We start from the raw sequence: 20,512 nt of genomic DNA, 5'->3' as shown, positions 1-20,512 counted from the left end.
GAACTTTATCTGTGCTCATTTCAATCTCTGGTTTTATGCAGCACCCCAAGTCACCTTTCCCCTTAAGAAAGCATAAGTTGGTTTTCTAAATTTGAGACCCTGTTCTGTTTTGTAATCCAGTTCCTGTGTAGCCAAGTTTACATTCCGTGTATTAGTGATATCTTATGATGTTTCTTTTTCTGTGTGACTTATTTCAGTTAGAATCATCATACCTGAATCCACTCTATGCTGCTACGGGCCTGATGACATAGATTTCATTGCTGAGTGATATTGCATTGTACGTAAGTACCACAAATTCTTTATCCATTTTTCACTTTCTGCGATATTGAACCTGTCCCATAATAGAGTTTCTTGTAAACATAGCCGTCCCAAACTTTGGGGTGGCTGTGTCTTTTTGATTTTAATTTCCCTAAGCTATAGGACTATAAGTGGAAGTGCCCTAGGCTCTGTTGCTTTGTTTTTTAGATGTTTCGGGAAACACCATACACTTCTCCTGAGTGGCTGTTGGCAATTATCATCCCGCCCATCAGCATAACAAGGCTCCCAGTTCTCCATGGCCTGTCCTGCCTTTCTGGATTTTACACTTTTTTCACTTGGCCCTTTTGACTGGGGGGAAGTGAGACTTCATTGTAGTGCAGATTTCCTTTGCAAGCTGGCTTGGTTGGCCAAAAAGGGCGTATGCTTTTTTTCCTGAATATATTCAGGAAAAAACGCATACGCACTTTTTGGCCAAGTGCATCATTGTCGACGTTCTGCCTCTTTTCCTATGCTTAAATGCAATTCCAGTCTACCTCCTGAATTCGGATCCCTGCAATTCTGCCCCTCTTTCAAGTCCTCTTGGCAGCCTTACTTCAGTATATTTTTGGACGATAGCTATCATTTATAACTCTGCAGGTTTGTGATTACAGTGCCCCTGAGCTCCTTTCTTCAACTCGCTTTCCTGTGAGCTGGCCGCAACACCGCAGGATTGCTTCAGGCCCTAATCTGGTTCCGGCATGGCACGCTGAGCCTTTGGATAATTCCTCTTCCTGGTGGGAAATGAGAGTTATATTTGCCCGTCCAGACACCTCCAGCTAGTCTCTCATTGGTTCTCACTATTCCTGTACATCTTCCGTGGAATTTGCAAACTTGGTCTAACAGGAGGTTAAAGGCACTGACTCTCCAAGACGGGAGAGTGTTAGTAAAGCGTCTAGAATGTTGCACCCGAGTACCAGGGTATGAGAACTGAGAAATATTTGAACATGACTCCCGATCACACGGTTGATCATACTCTGGGTTCCACATGCATGCTTTAGCTGAAGGAAGAATCCCTTAAACCTGGAGAGTTGAGACCCGTGGAATGGGTACCATGCAATATGACTTCAAAGGGTCTTCATTTGCTCACCGAACCTCTCCAATCCTATCACTGCTGCGTTTATGCCCCTGTACTCACGCTTCATTCTCTTTCTTAGGCATAGCAATCCATAGGTTTTAAGATACTTATTAGTCAGGTACATTCTTAGGCGTTTAATATGAGGTGTTGAGTCCATTTCGTTGAGCAAGGAGTAGCTCTTGTCTATTACATATTTGGCTTAATGAACATTATCTGTGCTCATTTTAGTCTCTGGTTTTATGCAGCACCCCAACTCATCTTTCCCCTTAAGCAAGCATAAGTTGGTTTTCTAAATTTGAGACCCTGTTCTGTTTTGTAATCCAGTTCCTGTGTAGCCAAGTTTACATTCCGTGTATTAATGATATCTTATGATGTTTCTTTTTCTGTGTGACTTATTTCAGTTAGAATCATCATACCTGAATCCACTCATTATGCTGCTATGGGCCTGATGACATAGATTTCATTGCTGAGTGATATTGCATTGTACGTAAGTACCACAACTTCTTTATCCATTTTTCACTTTCTGCGATATTGAACTTGTACCATAAACGAGGTTCTTGTAAATAGAGCCGTCCCAAACTTTGGGGTGGCTGTGTCTTTTTTATTTTAATTTCCCTAAGCTATAGGGCTATAAGAGGAAGTGCCCTAGGCTCTGTTGCTTTGTTTTTTAGATGTTTCAGGAAACACCATACACTTCTCCCGAGTGGCTGTTGGCAATATACATCCTGCCCATCAGCATAACAAGTCTCCCAGTTCTCCATGGCCTGTCCAGCCTTTCTGAATTTTACACTTTTTTCAGATGGCCCTTTTGACCGGGGGGAAGTGAGACTTCATTGTAGTGCAGATTTCCTTTGCAAACTTGCTTGGTTGGCCAAAAAGGGCGTATGCGTTTTTTCCTGAATATATTCAGGAAAAAACGCATACGCCCTTTTTGGCCAAGTGCATCATTGTCGACATTCTGCCTCTTTTCCTATGCTTTAAATGCAATTCCAGTCTACCTCCTGAAATCGGATTCCTGCAATTCTGCCCCGCTTTCAAGTCCTCTTGGCAGCCTTACTTCAGTATATTTTTGGACGATAGCTGTCATTTATAACTCTGCAGGTTTGTGAATTACAGTGCCCTTGAGCTCCTTTCTTCAACTCGCTTTCTTGTGAGCTGGCCGCAACACCGCAGGATTGCTTCAGGCCCTAATCTGGTTCTGGCACGGCACGCTGAGCCTTTGGTTAATTCCTCTTCCTGGTGGGAAATGAGAGTTAAATTTGCCCGTCCAGACACCTCCAGCTAGTCTCTCATTGGTTCTCCCTATTCCTGTTCATCTTCCGCAGAAATTGCAAACTGGGCCAAACAGGAGGTTAAAGGCACTGACTCTCCAAGTCGGGAGAGTGTTAGTAAAGTGTCTGGAATGTGGCACCCGAGTACCAGGGGACGAGAACTGAGACATATTGGAACACGTCTCCCGATCACACGGTTGATCATACTCTGGGTTCCACATGCATGATTTAGCTGAAGGAAGAATCCCTTAAACCTGGAGAGTTGAGACCCGTGGAATGGGTACCATGCAATAAGACTTCAAAGGGTCTTCATTTGCTCACCGAACCTCTCCAATCCTATCACTGCTGCGTTTATGCCCCTGTACTCACGCTTGATTCTCTTTCGGAGACATAGCGATCCATAGGTTTTAAGATACTTATTAGTCAGGTACATTGTTAGGCGTTTAATATGGGGTGTTGAGTCCATTTCGTTGAGCAAGGAGTAGCTCTTGTCTATTCCATATTTGGATTAAGGAACTTTATCTGTGCTCATTTCAATCTCTGGTTTTATGCAGCACCCCAACTCACCTTTCCCCTTAAGCAAGCATAAGTTGGTTTTCTAAATTTGAGACCCTCTTCTGTTTTGTAAACCAGTTCCTGTGTAGCCAAGTTTACATTCCATGTATTAGTGATATCTTATGATGTTTCTTTTTCTGTGTGACTTATTTCAGTTAGAATCATCATACCTGAATCCACTCATTATGCTGCTACGGGCCTGATGACATACATTTCATTGCTGAGTGATATTGCATTGTACGTAAGTACCACAACTTCTTTATCCATTTTTCACTTTCTGCGATATTGAACTTGTCCCGTAAAAGAGTTTCTTGTAAACAGAGCCGTCCCAAACTTAGGGGTGGCTGTGTCTTTTTGATTTTAATTTCCCTAAGCTATAGGGCCATAAGTGGAAGTGCTCAAGGCTGTGTTGCTTTGTTTTTTAGATGTTTCAGGAAACACCATACACTTCTCCCGAGTGGCTGTTGGCAATTTACATCCCGCCCATCAGCATAACAAAGCTCCCAGTTCTCCATGGCCTGTCCTGCCTTTCTGGATTTTACACTTTTTTCAGATGGCCCTTTTGACCGGGGGGAAGTGAGACTTCATTGTAGTGCAGATTTCCTTTGCAAGCTTGCTTGGTTGGCCAAAAAGTGCGTATGCGTTTTTTCCTGAATATATTCAGGAAAAAATGCATACGCACATTTTGGCCAAGTGCATCATTGTCAACGTTCTGCCTCTTTTCCTATGCTTTAAATGCAATTCCAGTCTACCTCCTGAAATCGGTTTCCTGTAATTCTGCCCCGCTTTCAAGTCCTCTTGGCAGGCTTACTTCAGTATATTTTTGGACGATAGCTGTCATTTATATCTCTGCAGGTTTGTGAATTACAGTGCCCCTGAGCTCCTTTCTTCAACTCGCTTTCTTGTGAGCTGGCCGCAACACCACAGGATTGCTTCAGGTCCTAATCTGGTTCCGGCACGGCAGGCTGAGCCTTTGGTTAATTCCTCTTCCTGGTGGGAAATGAGAGTTAAATTTGCCCGTCCAGACACCTCCAGCTAGTCTCTCGTTGGTTCTCCCTATTCCTGTTCACCTTCCGCAGAAATTACAAACTGGGCCAAACAGGAGGTTAAAGGCACTGACTCTACAAGTCGGGAGAGTGTTAGTAAAGCATCTGGAATGTTGCACCCGAGTACCAGGGGACGAGAACTGAGACATATTGGAACACGTCTCCCGATCACACGGTTGATCATACTCTGGGTTCCACATGCATGCTTTAGCTGAAGGAAGAATCCCTTAAACCTGGAGAGTTGAGACCCGTGGAATGGGTACCATGCAATATGACTTCAAAGGGTCTTCATTTGGTCACCGAACCTCTCCAATCCTATCACTGCTGTGTTTATGCCCCTGTACTCACGCTTGATTCTCTTTCGGAGACATAGCAATCTATAGGTTTTAAGATACTTATTAGTCAGGTACATTGTTAGGCGTTTAATATGGGGTGTTGAGTCCATTTCGTTGAGCAAGGAGTAGCTCTTGTCTATTCCATATTTGGCTTAAGGAACTTTATCTGTGCTCATTTCAATCTCTGGTTTTATGCAGCACCCCAACTCACCTTTCCCCTTAAGCAAGCATAAGTTGGTTTTCTAAATTTGAGATCCTCTTCTATTTTGTAATTCAGTTCCTGTGTAGCCAAGTTTACATTCCATGTATTAGTGATATCTTATGATGTTTCTTTTTCTGTGTGACTTATTTCAATTAGAATCATCATACCTTAATCCATTCATTATGCTGCTACGGGCCTGATGACATAGATTTCATTGCTGAGTGATATTGCATTGTACGTAAGTACCACAACTTCTTTATCCATTTTTCACTTTCTGCGATATTGAACTTGTACCGTAAACGAGGTTCTTGTAAACAGAGCCATCCTAAACTTTGGGGTGGCTGTGTGTTTTTGATTTTAATTTCCCTAAGCTATAGGACCATAAGTGGAAGTGCCCTAGGCTCTGTTGCTTTGTTTTTTAGATGTTTCAGGAAACACCATACACTTCTCCCGAGTGGCTGTTGGCAATTTACATCCCTCCCATCAGCATAACAAGGCTCCCAGTTCTCCATGGCTTGTCCTGCCTTTCTGGATTTTACACTTTTTTCAGATGGCCCTTTTGACCAAGGGGAAGTGAGACTTCATTGTAGTGCAGATTTCCTTTGCAAGCTTGCTTGGTTGGCCAAAAAGGGCGTATGCATTTTTTCCTGAATATATTCAGGAAAAAACGTATACGCCCTTTTTGGCCAAGTGCATCATTGTCGACGTTCTGCCTCTTTTCCTATGCTTTAAATGCAATTCCAGTCTACCTCCTGAAATCGGTTTCCTGCAATTCTGCCCCGCTTTCAAGTCCTCTTGGCAGCCTTACTTCAGTATATTTTTGGACGATAGCTGTCATTTATAACTCTGCAGGTTTGTGAATTACAGTGCCCCTGAGCTCCTTTCTTCAACTCGCTTTCTTGTGAGCTGGCCGCAACACCGCAGGATTGCTTCAGGCCCTAATCTGGTTCCGGCACGGCACGCTGAGCCTTTGGATAATTCCTCTTCCTGGTGGGAAATGAGAGTTAAATTTGCCCGTCCAGACACTTGCAGCTAGTCTCTCATTGTTTCTCGCTATTCCTGTTCATCTTCTGCAGAAATTGCAAACTGGGCCAAACAGGAGGTTAAAGGCACTGACTCTCCAAGTCGGGAGAGTGTTAATAAAGTGTCTTGAATGTTGCACCCGAGTACCAGGGGATGAGAACTGAGACATATTGGAACACGTCCCCCGATCACACGGTTGATCATACTCTGGGTTCCACATGCATGTTTTAGCTGAAGGAAGAATCCCTTAAACCTGGAGAGTTGAGACCCGTGGAATGGGTACCATGCAATATGACTTCAAAGGGTCTTCATTTGCACACCGAACCTCTCCAATCCTATCACTGCTGCGTTTATGCCCCTGTACACACGCTTGATTCTCTTTCGGAGACATAGCGATCCATAGCTTTTAAGATACTTACTAGTCAGGTACATTCTTAGGCGTTTAATATGTGGTGTTGAGTCCATTTCGTTGAGCAAGGAGTAGCTGTTGTCTATTACATATTTGGCTTCAGGAACTTTATCTGTGCTCATTTCAATCTCTGGTTTTATGCAGCACCCCAACTCACCTTTCCCCTTAAGCAAGCATAAGTTGGTTTTCTAAATTTGAGACCCTATTCTCTTTTGTAATCCAGTTCCTGTGTAGCCAAGTTTACATTCCGTGTATTAGTGATATCTTATGATGTTTCTTTTTCTGTGTGACTTATTTCAGTTAGAATCATCATACCTGAATCCACTCATTATGCTGCTACGGGCCTGATGACATAGATTTCATTGCTGAGTGATATTGCATTGTACGTAAGTACCACAACTTCTTTATCCATTTTTCACCTTCTGCGATATTGAACTTGTACCGTAAACGAGTTTCTTGTAAACAGAGCCGTCCCAAACTTTGGGGTGGCTGTGTCTTTTTGATTTTAATTTCCCTAATCTATAGGACCATAAGTGGAAGTGCCCTAGGCTCTGTTGCTTTGTTTTTTAGATGTTTCAGGAAACACCATACACTTCTCCGCAGTGGCTGTTGGCAATTTACATCCCGCCCATCAGCATAACAAGGCTCCCAGTTCTCCATGGCCTGTCCTGCCTTTCTGGATTTTACACTTTTTTCAGATGGCCCTTTTGACCGGGGGGAAGTGAGACTTCATTGTAGTGCAGATTTCCTTTGCAAGCTTGCTTGGTTGGCCAAAAAGTGCGTATGCGTTTTTTCCTGAATATATTCAGGAAAAAATGCATACGCACATTTTGGCCAAGTGCATCATTGTCAACGTTCTGCCTCTTTTCCTATGCTTTAAATGCAATTCCAGTCTACCTCCTGAAATCGGTTTCCTGTAATTCTGCCCCGCTTTCAAGTCCTCTTGGCAGGCTTACTTCAGTATATTTTTGGACGATAGCTGTCATTTATATCTCTGCAGGTTTGTGAATTACAGTGCCCCTGAGCTCCTTTCTTCAACTCGCTTTCTTGTGAGCTGGCCGCAACACCACAGGATTGCTTCAGGTCCTAATCTGGTTCCGGCACGGCAGGCTGAGCCTTTGGTTAATTCCTCTTCCTGGTGGGAAATGAGAGTTAAATTTGCCCGTCCAGACACCTCCAGCTAGTCTCTCAGGGTTTCTCCCTATTCCTGTTCACCTTCCGCAGAAATTACAAACTGGGCCAAACAGGAGGTTAAAGGCACTGACTCTACAAGTCGGGAGAGTGTTAGTAAAGCATCTGGAATGTTGCACCCGAATACCAGGGGACGAGAACTGAGACATATTGGAACACGTCTCCCGATCACACGGTTGATCATACTCTGGGTTCCACATGCATGCTTTAGCTGAAGGAAGAATCCCTTAAACCTGGAGAGTTGAGACCCGTGGAATGGGTACCATGCAATATGACTTCAAAGGGTCTTCATTTGCTCACCGAACCTCTCCAATCCTATCACTGCTGCGTTTATGCCCCTGTACACACCCTTGATTCTCTTTTGGAGACATAGCAATCCATAGGTTTTAAGATACTTACTAGTCAGGTACATTCTTAGGCGTTTAATATGGGGTGTTGAGTCCATTTCATTGAGCAAGGACTAGCTCTTGTCTATTACATATTTGGCTTAAGGAACTTTATCTGTGCTCATTTCAGTCTCTGGTTTTATGCAGCACCCCAACTCACCTTCCCCTTAAGCAAGCATAAGTTGGTTTTCTAAATTTGAGACCCTGTTCTGTTTTGTAATTCAGTTCCTGTGTAGCCAAGTTTACATTCCGTGTATTAGTGATATTTTATGATGTTTCTTTTTCTGTGTGACTTATTTCAGTTAGAATCATCATACCTGAATCCACTCATTATGCTGCTACGGGCCTGATGAAATAGATTTCTTTGCAGAGTGATATTGCATTGTACGTAAGTACCACAACTTCTTTATCCATTTTTCGCTTTCTGCGATATTGAACTTGTACCGTAAACGAGTTTCTTGCAAACAGAGCCGTCCCAAAATTTGGGGTGGCTGTGTCTTTTTGATTTTAATTTCCCTAAGCTATAGGACCATATGTGGAAATGCCCTAGGCTCTGTTGCTTTGTTTTTTAGATGTTTCAGGAAACACCATACACTTCTCCCGAGTGGCTGTTGGCAATATACATCCCGCCCATCAGCATAACAAGGCTCCCAGTTCTCCATGGCCTGTCCTGCCTTTCTGGATTTTACACTTTTTTCAGATGGCCCTTTTGACTGGGGGGAAGTGAGACTTCATTGTAGTGCAGATTTCCTTTGCAAGCTTGCTTGATTGGCCAAAAAGGGCGTATGCATTTTGTCCTGAATATATTCAGGACAAAACGCATACGCCCTTTTTGGCATAGTGCATCATTGTCGACGTTCTGCCTCTTTTCCTATGCTGTAAATGCAATTCCAGTCTACCTCCTGAAATCGGTTTCCTGCAATTCTGCCCCGCTTTCAAGAACTCTTGGCAGCCTTACTTCAGTATATTTTTGGACGATAGCTGTCATTTATAACTCTGCAGGTTTGTGAATTACAGTGCCCCTGAGCTCCTTTCTTCAACTCGCTTTCTTGTGAGCTGGCCGCAACACCGCAGGATTGCTTCAGGCCCTAATCATGTTCTGGCACAGCACACTGAGCCTTTGGTAAATTCCTCTTCCTGGTGGGAAATGAGAGTTAAATTTGCCCGTCCAGACACCTCCAGCTAGTCTCTCATTGGTTCTCCCTATTCCTGTTCATCTTCCGCAGAAATTGCAAACTGGGCCAAACAGGAGGTTAAAGGCACTGACTCTCCAAGTCGGGAGAGCGTTAGTAAAGCGTCTGGAATGTTGCACCCGAGTACCACGGGACGAGAACTGACACAGATTGGAACACGTCTTCCAATCACACGGTTGATCGTCCTCCGGGTTCCACATGCATGATTTAGCTGAAGGAAGAATCCCTTAAACCTGGAGATTTGAGACCCGTGGAATGGGTACCATGCAATATGACTTCAAAGTGTCTTCATTTGCTCACCGAACCTCTCCAATCCTATCACTGCTGCATTTATGCCACTGTACACACGCTTGATTCTCTTTCGGAGACATAGCGATCCATAGGTTTTAAGATACTTACTAGTCAGGTACATTCTTAGGCGTTTAATATGTGGTGTTGACCCTATTTCGTTGAGCAAGGAGTAGCTCTTGTGTATTCCATATTTGGCTTAAGGAACTTTATCTGTGCTCATTTCAATCTCTGGTTTTATGCAGCACCCCAACTCACCTTTCCCCTTAAGAAAGCATAAGTTGGTTTTCTAAATTTGAGACCCTGTTCTATTTTGTAATCCAGTTCCTGTGTAGCCAAGTTTACATTCTGTGTATTAGTGATATCTTATGATGTTTCTTTTTCTGTGTGACTTATTTCAGTTAGAATCATCATACCTGAATCCACTCTATGCTGCTACGGGCCTGACGATATAGATTTCATTGCTGAGTGATATTGCATTGTATGTAAGTACCACAACTTCTTTATCCATTTTTCACTTTCTGCGATATTGTACTTGTACCGTAAACGAGGTTCTTGTAAACAGAGCCGTCCCAAACTTTGGGGTGGCTGTGTCTTTTTTATTTTAATTTCCCTAAGCTATACGACCATAAGTGGAAGTGCCCTAGGCTCTGTTGCTTTGTTTTTTAGATGTTTCAGGAAACACCATACACTTCTCCCCAGTGGCTGTTGGCAATTTACATCCCGCCCATCAGCATAACAAGGCTCCCAGTTCTCCATGGCCTGTCCTGCCTTTCTGGATTTTACACTTTTTTCAGATGGCCCTTTTGACCGGTGGGAAGTGAGACTTCATTGTAGTGCAGATATCCTTTGCAAGCTTGCTTGGTTGGCCAAAAAGGGCGTATGCGTTTTTTCCTGAATATATTCAGGAAAAAACGCATACGCCCTTTTTGGCCAAGTGCATCATTGTCGACGTTCTGCCTCTTTTCCTATGCTTTAAATGCAATTGCAGTCTACCTCCTGAAATCGGTTTCCTGCAATTCTGCCCCGCTTTCAAGTCCTCTTGGCAGCCTTACTTCAGTATATTTTTGGACGATAGCTGTCATTTATAACTCTGCAGGTTTGTGAATTAAAGTGCCCCTGAGCTCCTTTCTTCAACTCGCTTTCTTGTGAGCTGGCCGCAACACCGCAGGATTGCTTCAGGCCCTAATCTGGTTCCGGCATGGCACGCTGAGCCTTTGGATAACTCCTCTTCCTGGTGGGAAATGAGAGTTATATTTGCCCGTCCAGACACCTCCAGCTAGTCTCTCATTGGTTCTCACTATTCCTGTACATCTTCCGCGGAATTTGCAAACTTGGTCTAACAGGAGGTTAAAGGCACTGACTCTCCAAGACGGGAGAGTGTTAGTAAAGCGTCTAGAATGTTGCACCCGAGTACCAGGGTATGAGAACTGAGAAATATTTGAACATGACTCCCGATCACACGGTTGATCATACTCTGGGTTCCACATGCATGTTTCAGCTGAAGGAAGAATCCCTTAAACCTGGAGAGTTGAGACCCGTGGAATGGGTACCATGCAATATGACTTCAAAGGGTCTTCATTTGCTCACCGAACCTCTCCAATCCTATCACTGCTGCGTTTATGCCCCTGTACACACACTTGATACTCTTTCGGAGACATAGCAATCTATAGGTTTTAAGATACTTACTAGTCAGGTACATTCTTAGGCATTTAATATGGGGTGTTGAGTCCATTTCGTTGAGCAAGGAGTAGCTCTTGTCTATTCCATATTTGGCTTAAGGAACTTTATCTGTGCTCATTTCAATCTCTGGTTTTATGCAGCACCCCAACTCACCTTTCCCCTTAAGCAAGCATAAGTTGGTTTTCTAAATTTGAGACCCTGTTCTGTTTTGTAATTCACTTCCTGTGTAGCCAAGTTTACATCCGTGTATTAGTGATATCTGATGATGTTTCTTTTTCTGTGTGACTTATTTCAGTTAGAATCATCATACCTGAATACACTCATTATGCTGTTACGGGCCTGATGACATAGATTTCATTGCTGAGTGATATTGCATTGTACGTAAGTACCACAACTTCTTTATCCATTTTTCGCTTTCTGCGATATTGAACTTGTACCATAAACGAGGTTCTTGTAAACAGAGCCGTCCCAAACTTTGGGGTGGCTGTGTCTTTTTGATTTTAATTTCCCTAAGCTATAGGGCTATAAGTGGAAGTGCCCTAGGCTCTGTTGCTTTGTTTTTTAGATGTTTCAGGAAACACCATACACTTCTCCCCAGTGGCTGTTGGCAATTTACATCCCGCCCATCAGCATAACAAGGCTCCCAGTTCTCCATGGCCTGTCCTGCCTTTCTGGATTTTACACTTTTTTCAGATGGCCCTTTTGACCAGGGGGAAGTGAGACTTCATTGTAGTGCAGATTTCCTTTGCAAGCTTGCTTGGTTGGCCAAAAAGGGCGTATGCATTTTTTCCTGAATATATTCAGGAAAAAACGTATACGCGCTTTTTGTCCAAGTGCATCATTGTGGACGTTCTGCCTCTTTTCCTATGCTTTAAATGCAATTCCAGTCTACCTCCTGAAATCGTTTTCCTGCAATTCTGCCCCGCTTTCAAGTCCTCTTGGCAGCCTTACTTCACTATATTTTTGGACGATAGCTGTCATTTATAACTCTGCAGGTTTGTGAATTACAGTGCCCCTGAGCTCCTTTCTTCAACTCGCTTTCTTGTGAGCTGGCTGCAACACCACAGGATTGCTTCAGGCCCTAATCTTGTTCCGGCACGGCACGCTGAGCCTTTGGTTAATTCCTCTTCCTGGTGGGAAATGAGAGTTAAATTTGCCCGTCCAGACACCTCCAGCTAGTCTCTCATTGGTTCTCCCTATTCCTGTTCATCTTCCGCAGAAATTGCAAACTGGGCCAAACAGGAGGTTAAAGGCACTGACTCTCCAAGTCGGGAGAGTGTTAGTAAAGCATCTGGAATGTTGCACCCGAGTACCAGGGGACGAGAACTGAGACATATTGGAACACGTCTCCCGATCACACTGTTGATCATACTCTGGGTTCCACATGCATGCTTTAGCTGAAGGAAGAATCCCTTAAACCTGGAGAGTTGAGACCCGTGGAATGGGTACCATGCAATATGACTTCAAAGGGTCTTCATTTGCTCACCGAACCTCTCCAATCCTATCACTGCTGCGTTTATGCCCCTGTACTCACGCTTCATTCTCTTTCTTAGGCATAGCAATCCATAGGTTTTAAGATACTTATTAGTCAGGTACATTCTTAGGCGTTTAATATGAGGTGTTGAGTCCATTTCGTTGAGCAAGGAGTAGCTCTTGTCTATTACATATTTGGCTTAATGAACTTTATCTGTGCTCATTTTAGTCTCTGGTTTTATGCAGCACCCCAACTCATCTTTCCCCTTAAGCAAGCATAAGTTGGTTTTCTAAATTTGAGACCCTGTTCTGTTTTGTAATCCAGTTCCTGTGTAGCCAAGTTTACATTCCGTGTATTAATGATATCTTATGATGTTTCTTTTTCTGTGTGACTTATTTCAGTTAGAATCATCGTACCTGAATCCACTCATTATGCTGCTATGGGCCTGATGACATAGATTTCATTGCTGAGTGATATTGCATTGTACGTAAGTACCACAACTTCTTTATCCATTTTTCACTTTCTGCGATATTGAACTTGTACCATAAACGAGGTTCTTGTAAATAGAGCCGTCCCAAACTTTGGGGTGGCTGTGTCTTTTTCATTTTAATTTCCCTAAGCTATAGGGCTATAAGAGGAAGTGCCCTAGGCTCTGTTGCTTTGTTTTTTAGATGTTTCAGGAAACACCATACACTTCTCCCGAGTGGCTGTTGGCAATTTACATCCCGCCCATCAGCATAACAAGGCTCCCAGTTCTCCATGGCCTGTCCTGCCTTTCTGGATTTTACACTTTTTTCACTTGGCCCTTTTGACTGGGGGGAAGTGAGACTTCATTGTAGTGCAGATTTCCTTTGCAAGCTGGCTTGGTTGGCCAAAAAGGGCGTATGCTTTTTTTCCTGAATATATTCAGGAAAAAACGCCTACGCCCTTTTTGGCCAAATGCATCATTGTCGACGTCCTGCCTGTTTTCCTCTGCTTTAAATGCAATTCCAGTCTACCACCTGAAATCAGTTTCCTGCAATTCTGCCCCGCTTTCAAGTCCTCTTGGCAGCCTTACTTCAGTATATTTTTGGACGATAGCTGTCATTTATAACTCTGTATGTTTGTGAATTACAGTGCCCCTGATCTCCTTTCTTCAACTCGCTTTCTTGTGAGCTGCCCGCAACACCGCAGGATTGCTTCAGGCCCTAATCTGGTTCCGGCATGGCACGCTGAGCCTTTGGTTAATTCCTCATCCTGGTGGGAAATGACAGTTAAATTTGCCCGTCCAGACACCTCCAGCTAGTCTCTCAGGGTTTCTCCCTATTCCTGTACATATTCCGCGGAATTTGCAAACTGGGCCAAACAGGAGGTTAAAGGCACTGACTCTCCAAGTCAGGAGAGTGTTAGTAAAGCGTCTGGAATGTTGCACCCGAATACCAGGGGACGAAAACTGAGACATATTTGAACACGTCTCCTGATCACACGGTTGATCATACTCTGGGTTCCACATGCATGTTTCAGCTGAAGGAAGAATCCCTTAAACCTGGAGAGTTGAGACCCGTGGAATGGGTAACATGCAATATGACTTCAAAGGGTCTTCATTTGCTCACCGAACCTCTCCAATCCTATCACTGCTGCGTTTATGCCCCTGTACACACCCTTGATTCTCTTTTGGAGACATAGCAATCCATAGGTTTTAAGATACTTACTAGTCAGGTACATTCTTAGGCGTTTAATATGGGGTGTTGAGTCCATTTCATTGAGCAAGGACTAGCTCTTGTCTATTACATATTTGGCTTAAGGAACTTTATCTGTGCTCATTTCAGTCTCTGGTTTTATGCAGCACCCCAACTCACCTTCCCCTTAAGCAAGCATAAGTTGGTTTTCTAAATTTGAGACCCTGTTCTCTTTTGTAATTCAGTTCCTGTGTAGCCAAGTTTACATTCCGTGTATTAGTGATATTTTATGATGTTTCTTTTTCTGTGTGACTTATTTCAGTTAGAATCATCATACCTGAATCCACTCATTATGCTGCTACGGGCCTGATGAAATAGATTTCTTTGCAGAGTGATATTGCATTGTACGTAAGTACCACAACTTCTTTATCCATTTTTTGCTTTCTGCGATATTGAACTTGTACCGTAAACGAGTTTCTTGCAAACAGAGCCGTCCCAAAATTTGGGGTGGCTGTGTCTTTTTGATTTTAATTTCCCTAAGCTATAGGACCATATGTGGAAATGCCCTAGGCTCTGTTGCTTTGTTTTTTAGATGTTTCAGGAAACACCATACACTTCTCCCGAGTGGCTGTTGGCAATATACATCCCGCCCATCAGCATAACAAGGCTCCCAGTTCTCCATGGCCTGTCCTGCCTTTCTGGATTTTACACTTTTTTCAGATGGCCCTTTTGACTGGGGGGAAGTGAGACTTCATTGTAGTGCAGATTTCCTTTGCAAGCTTGCTTGATTGGCCAAAAAGGGCGTATGCGTTTTGTCCTGAATATATTCAGGACAAAACGCATACGCCCTTTTTGGCATAGTGCATCATTGTCGACGTTCTGCCTCTTTTCCTATGCTGTAAATGCAATTCCAGTCTACCTCCTGAAATCGGTTTCCTGCAATTCTGCCCCGCTTTCAAGAACTCTTGACAGCCTTACTTCAGTATATTTTTGGACGATAGCTGTCATTTATAACTCTGCAGGTTTGTGAATTACAGTGCCCCTGAGCTCCTTTCTTCAACTCGCTTTCTTGTGAGCTGGCCGCAACACCGCAGGATTGCTTCAGGCCCTAATCATGTTCTGGCACAGCACACTGAGCCTTTGGTAAATTCCTCTTCCTGGTGGGAAATGAGAGTTAAATTTGCCCGTCCAGACACCTCCAGCTAGTCTCTCATTGGTTCTCCCTATTCCTGTTCATCTTCCGCAGAAATTGCAAACTGGGCCAAACAGGAGGTTAAAGGCACTGACTCTCCAAGTCGGGAGAGCGTTAGTAAAGCGTCTGGAATGCTGCACCCGAGTACCACGGGACGAGAACTGACACAGATTGGAACACGTCTTCCAATCACACGGTTGATCGTCCTCCGGGTTCCACATGCATGATTTAGCTGAAGGAAGAATCCCTTAAACCTGGAGATTTGAGACCCGTGGAATGGGTACCATGCAATATGACTTCAAAGTGTCTTCATTTGCTCACCGAACCTCTCCAATCCTATCACTGCTGCATTTATGCCACTGTACACACGCTTGATTCTCTTTCGGAGACATAGCGATCCATAGGTTTTAAGATACTTACTAGTCAGGTACATTCTTAGGCGTTTAATATGTGGTGTTGACCCTATTTCGTTGAGCAAGGAGTAGCTCTTGTGTATTCCATATTTGGCTTAAGGAACTTTATCTGTGCTCATTTCAATCTCTGGTTTTATGCAGCACCCCAACTCACCTTTCCCCTTAAGAAAGCATAAGTTGGTTTTCTAAATTTGAGACCCTGTTCTATTTTGTAATCCAGTTCCTGTGTAGCCAAGTTTACATTCTGTGTATTAGTGATATCTTATGATGTTTCTTTTTCTGTGTGACTTATTTCAGTTAGAATCATCATACCTGAATCACTCTATGCTGCTACGGGCCTGACGATATAGATTTCATTGCTGAGTGATATTGCATTGTATGTAAGTACCACAACTTCTTTATCCATTTTTCACTTTCTGCGATATTGTACTTGTACCGTAAACGAGGTTCTTGTAAACAGAGCCGTCCCAAACTTTGGGGTGGCTGTGTCTTTTTTATTTTAATTTCCCTAAGCTATACGACCATAAGTGGAAGTGCCCTAGGCTCTGTTGCTTTGTTTTTTAGATGTTTCAGGAAACACCATACACTTCTCCCCAGTGGCTGTTGGCAATTTACATCCCGCCCATCAGCATAACAAGGCTCCCAGTTCTCCATGGCCTGTCCTGCCTTTCTGGATTTTACACTTTTTTCAGATGGCCCTTTTGACCGGTGGGAAGTGAGACTTCATTGTAGTGCAGATATCCTTTGCAAGCTTGCTTGGTTGGCCAAAAAGGGCGTATGCGTTTTTTCCTGAATATATTCAGGAAAAAACGCATACGCCCTTTTTGGCCAAGTGCATCATTGTCGACGTTCTGCCTCTTTTCCTATGCTTTAAATGCAATTCCAGTGTACCTCCTGAAATCGGTTTCCTGCAATTCTGCCCCGCTTTCAAGTCCTCTTGGCAGCCTTACTTCAGTATATTTTTGGACGATAGCTGTCATTTATAACTCTGCAGGTTTGTGAATTACAGTGCCCCTGAGCTCCTTTCTTCAACTCGCTTTCTTGTGAGCTGGCCGCAACACCGCAGGATTGCTTCAGGCCCTAATCTGGTTCCGGCATGGCACGCTGAGCCTTTGGATAACTCCTCTTCCTGGTGGGAAATGAGAGTTATATTTGCCCGTCCAGACACCTCCAGCTAGTCTCTCATTGGTTCTCACTATTCCTGTACATCTTCCGCGGAATTTGCAAACTTGGTCTAACAGGAGGTTAAAGGCACTGACTCTCCAAGACGGGAGAGTGTTATTAAAGCGTCTAGAATGTTGCACCCGAGTACCAGGGTATGAGAACTGAGAAATATTTGAACATGACTCCCGATCACACGGTTGATCATACTCTGGGTTCCACATGCATGTTTCAGCTGAAGGAAGAATCCCTTAAACCTGGAGAGTTGAGACCCGTGGAATGGGTACCATGCAATATGACTTCAAAGGGTCTTCATTTGCTCACCGAACCTCTCCAATCCTATCACTGCCGCGTTTATGCCCCTGTACACACACTTGATACTCTTTCGGAGACATAGCAATCTATAGGTTTTAAGATACTTACTAGTCAGGTACATTCTTAGGCATTTAATATGGGGTGTTGAGTCCATTTCGTTGAGCAAGGAGTAGCTCTTGTTTATTACATATTTGGCTTAAGGAACTTTATCTGTGCTCATTTCAATCTCTGGTTTTATGCAGCACCCCAACTCACCTTTCCCCTTAAGCAAGCATGTTGGTTTTCTAAATTTGAGACCCTGTTCTCTTTTATAATCCAGTTCCTTTGTAGCCAAGTTTACATTACATGTGTTAGTGATATCTTATGATGTTTCTTTTTCTGTGTGACTTATTTCAGTTAGAATCATCATACCTGAATCCACTCTTTATGCTGCTACGGGCCTGATGACATAGATTTCATTGCTGAGTGATATTGCATTGTACGTAAGTACCACAACTTCTTTATCCATTTTTCACTTTCTGCGATATTGAACTTGTACTGTAAACGAGGTTCTTGTAAACAGAGACGTCCCAAACATTGGGGTGGCTGTGTCTTTTTGATTTTAATTTCCCTAAGCTATAGGGCCATAAGTGGAAGTGCTCAAGGCTGTGTTGCTTTGTTTTTTAGATGTTTCAGGAAACACCATACACTTCTCCCGAGTGGCTGTTGGCAATTTACATCCCGCCCATCAGCATAACAAGGCTCCCAGTTCTCCATGGCCTGTCCTGCCTTTCTGGATTTTACACTTTTTTCAGATGGCCCTTTTGACCGGGGGGAAGTGAGACTTCATTGTAGTGCAGATTTCCTTTGCAAGCTTGCTTGGTTGGCCAAAAAGGGCGTATGCGTTTTTTCCTGAATATATTCAGGAAAAAACGCATACGCCCTTTTTGGCCAAGTCCATCATTGTGGACGTTCTGCCTCTTTTCCTATGCTTTAAATGCAATTCCAGTCTATCTCCTGAAATCGGTTTCCTGCAATTCTGCCCCGCTTTCAAGTCCTCTTGGCAGCCTTACTTCAGTATATTTTTGGACGATAGCTGTCATTTATAACTCTGCAGGTTTGTGAATTACAGTGCCCCTGAGTTCCTTTCTTCAACTCGCTTTCTTGTGAGCTGCCCGAAAAACCGCAGGATTGCTTCAGGCCCTAATCTGTTTCCGGCACAGCACGCTGAGCCTTTGGTTAATTCCTCTAACTGGTGGGAAATGAGAGTTAAATTTGCCCGTCCAGACACCTCCAGCTAGTCTCTCATTGGTTCTCCCTATTCCTGTTCATCTTCTGCAGAAATTGCAAACTGGGCCAAACAGGAGGTTAAAGGCACTGACTCTCCAAGTCGGGAGAGTGTTAGTAAAATGTCTGGAATGTTGCACCCGAGTACCAGGGGACGAGAACTGAGACATATTGGAACACGTCTCCCGATCACACGGTTGATCATACTCTGGGTTCCACATGCATGTTTTAGCTGAAGGAAGAATCCCTTAAACCTGGAGAGTTGAGACCCGTGGAATGGCTACCATGCAATATGACTTCAAAGGGTCTTCATTTGCTCACCGAACCTCTCCAATCCTATCACTGCTGCGTTTATGCCCCTGTACACACGCTTGATTCTCTTTCGGAGACATAGCAATCCATAGGTTTTAAGATACTTACTAGTCAGGTACATTCTTAGGCGTTTAATATGGGGTGTTGAGTCCATTTCGTTGATCAAGGAGTAGCTCTTGTCTATTCCATATTTGGCTTAAGGACTTTATCTGTGCCCATTTCAATCTCTGGTTTTATGCAGCATCCCAACTCACCTTTCCCCTTAAGCCAGCATAAGTTGGTTTTCTACATTTGAGACCCTGTTCTGTTTTGTAATTCAGTTCCTGTGTAGCCAAGTTTACATTCCGTGTATTAGTGATATCTTATGATGTTTCTTTTTCTGTGTGACTTATTTCAGTTAGAATCATCATACCTGAATCCACTCATTTTCTGCTACAGGCCTGGTGACATAGATTTCATTGCTTAGTGATATTGCATTGTACGTAAGTACCACAACTTCTTTATCCATTTTTCACTTTCTGCGATATTGAAGTTGTACCCTAAATGAGATTCTTGTAAACAGAGCCGTCCCAAACTTTGGGGTGGCTGTGTCTTTTTGATTTTAATTTCCCTAAGCTATAGGACCATAAGTGGAAGTGCCCTAGGCTCTGTTGCTTTGTTTTTTAGATGTTTCAGGAAACACCATACACTTCTCCCGAGTGGCTGTTGGCAATTTACATCCCGACCATCAGCATAACAAGGCTCCCAGTTCTCCATGGCCTGTCCTGCCTTTCTGGATTTTACACTTTTTTCAGATGGCCCTTTTGACCGGGGGGAAGTGAGACTTCATTGTAGTGCAGATTTCCTTTGCAAGCTTGCTTGGTTGGCCAAAAAGGGCGTATGCGTTTTTTCCTGAATATATTCAGGAAAAAACGCATACGCCCTTTTTGGCCAAGTGCATCATTGTCGACGTTCTGCCTCTTTTCCTATGCTTTAAATGCAATTCCAGTGTACCTCCTGAAATCGGTTTCCTGCAATTCTGCCCTGCTTTCAAGTCCTCTTGGCAGCCTTACTTCAGTATATTTTTGGACGATAGCTGTCATTTATAACTCTGCAGGTTTGTGAATTACAGTGCCCCTGAGCTCCTTTCTTCAACTCGCTTTCTTGTGAGCTGGCCGCAACACCGCAGGATTGCTTCAGGCCCTAATCTTGTTCCGGCACGGCACGCTGAGCCTTTGGTTAATTCCACTTCCTGGTGGGAAATGAGAGTTAAATGCCCGTATAGTCACCTCCAGCTAGTCTCTCATTGGTTCTCCCTATTCATGTTCATCTTCCGCAGAAATTGCAAACTGGGCCAAACAGGAGGTTAAAGGCACTGACTCTCCAAGTCGGGAGAGTGTTAGTAAAGCATCTGGTATGTTGCACCCGAGTACCAGGGGTCGAAAACTGAGACATATTTGAACACGTCTCCCGATCACACGGTTGATCATACTCTGGGTTCCACATGCATGTTTTAGCTGAAGGAAGAATCCCTTAAACCTGGAGAGTTGAGACCCGTGGAATGGGTACCATGCAATATGACTTCAAAGGGTCTTCATTTGCTCACTGAACCTCTCCAATCCTATCACTGCTGCGTTTATGCCCCTGTACACACGCTTGATTCTCTTTCGGAGACATAGCAATCCATAGGTTTTAAGATACTTACTCGTCAGGTACATTCTTAGCCATTTAATATGGGGTGTTGAGTCCATGTGCTTGAGCAAGGAGTAGCTCTTGTTTATTACATAT

This window comes from Orcinus orca, unplaced genomic scaffold (genome assembly GCF_937001465.1).
Source record: "Orcinus orca unplaced genomic scaffold, mOrcOrc1.1 scaffold_23, whole genome shotgun sequence".
Classification (NCBI taxonomy): domain Eukaryota; kingdom Metazoa; phylum Chordata; class Mammalia; order Artiodactyla; family Delphinidae; genus Orcinus; species Orcinus orca.
This window is presented reverse-complemented; position numbering follows the sequence as displayed.